The sequence below is a fragment of the Manacus vitellinus genome, unplaced genomic scaffold (assembly GCF_001715985.3).
Source record: "Manacus vitellinus isolate BGI_N305 unplaced genomic scaffold, ASM171598v3 scaffold_72_pilon, whole genome shotgun sequence".
NCBI classification, from domain to species: Eukaryota; Metazoa; Chordata; class Aves; order Passeriformes; family Pipridae; genus Manacus; species Manacus vitellinus.
Genome location: NW_021940764.1, coordinates 2,345,698 through 2,347,687, shown reverse-complemented (window position 1 = coordinate 2,347,687; position 1,990 = coordinate 2,345,698).

The window sequence follows — 1,990 nt, the reverse complement described above, 5'->3', positions numbered from 1 at the left end:
TCCCAGATGGAAACAGGTCAGAACATGACACGAGGGGCTGGCAGGACCCCAGAACCCTGAGGGATGGACCAGAAATGCAGCCAGAGCCGTGGAAGGTGTTGGTGCCCATGTTCACGAGGCTGCAGAGGCACTGGGGGTGACCCAGCTCCTGCTGAAGTGCTGAGAAACCCAGGAAAGCCTCAAACCAGCCCAGCTGGCTCTGGAGAGGGGACATTCCCCCAGGCCAGGTCCCACCTGTCACTGCTGTGCCCACTCCCCCACTTCTCATCAGTCTCAGGTCTCTGCTGCAGCAGCTCCTCAGTGTCCTTCACCCTCCTCTGTCCTGTTTCCACCTCCACAGGCTTTTCTGGCTCTGGCATTCCCAAATCATGGATTTGTTCCATGACTTTGCCAGCTGGAGGGAGGACACAGAGGCTGGAGAGGCGTTTGCTGTCGGGGTCCAGTGCTGTGACCCCAAGGAAGGGACAAGGTCCCCTCCTGTCCCTGCTCACCCAGAAGCATCTCCCAGGGTTTCTACAGCAGCTGGACCCAAACTAGCAGACAAATCCAGTGCTCCACAAGCACTGATTTGAAAAACGGGTCAGCAAAAGAAGCAGAGAAAGTTTTATTTTCTGTGTTAACAGAATTTTAAACCCTGATCCTCGGAGGATCAGGAATACAGGGCTCCCTGCCTTAGAAACCCTGTTCTTCTGCTCCATTAAAAATGGAGATGAAGCAGTTCCTGCTCCTGGATCAGCTCATGCTCAAATAAAGTCACAGACTTGGACAGAGGGACAGAAAGCAGGACGATGCTGCAGCAGCAAAGTTAGAGATGAACAACAGAACAAAGTGTGCTGCCCCACTAAGCTGTGGGTGTCCATAAAGGTCCCAAAACATCCCCGAGCTGGAAATCCTGAGGCACAAACAATTCCCGGTGTTCCCTGCATGGCTGGGATTCACCCCGGAACGATCTATTGCAGCTCATAAATCAATGCCAGCAACGCTTTGCCTTTCTCTGGAGGCACCCAAAGCTCAGCTTAACAAAGCTCCGGTTCACCACCGGGACGAGCCCGGCTCCGAACGGCCCCGAGCGGCTCCATCACCCCAATTCCAGCCGGTATCACCCGAATTCCTGTCGACATCACCCGAATTCCTGTCGACATCACCCGAATTCCAGCCGAGATCACCCGAATTTCTGTCGACATCACCCGAATTCCAGCCGGTATCACCCGAATTCCAGCGACATCACCCGAATTCCAGCCGGTATCACCCGAATTCCAGCCGATATCACCCGAATTCCAGCCGGTATCACCCCAATTCCAGCCGGTATCACCCGAATTCCAACCGACATCACCCGAATTCCAGCCGGTATCACCCGAATTCCAGCCGACACGGGGACGCTGCCACCGAGACACAGGAAGAACAACTCTGCTCCTGCTGCCGGGCGGGAAGTTGGCTACGGAGAATTGAACTGTGAGACACAACAATAAATGTCCGGGATCCAAAGAAACGCGGGAGAAAACAGCGGGAGGCAGCTGGGAAAGGGTTGAGTTCGGAGGCGCTTTCCCAGCCAAACCCGGCGCTCAAAACCCGCTGGATTAGGTTGGTACCGCGGGGGAAAACGAGCGGTGAGAGGTTTAATCCGAGGTGATTGTTTGCAGCAGGAGGAATTCCGGCACAGCCACGAGCCTTCCTGGGAAGCTCGGGAAGTACGAGACAGGGATGACTCCTCTGCTGACTGAGCAGCTGCAGCCACAGCGTCGGGAGCTGCTACAGCAGGTAGGAGAAAGTGAAAATAAAAATAACCCGCTCCTTGCCCGGGTTATTGAATCTCCTGTCGCTGCAGGATGGAAGCAGCAACAATTCCAGGGATGGGGCAGCCACAGCTGTGCCAGGGCCTCACCACCCTCAGAGGGAAGGATTCCTTCCCAATATCCCATCTAACCCTGCCCTCTGGCACTGGGAAGCCATTCCCTGTGTCCTGTCCCTCCATCCCTTGTCCCCAGTCCCT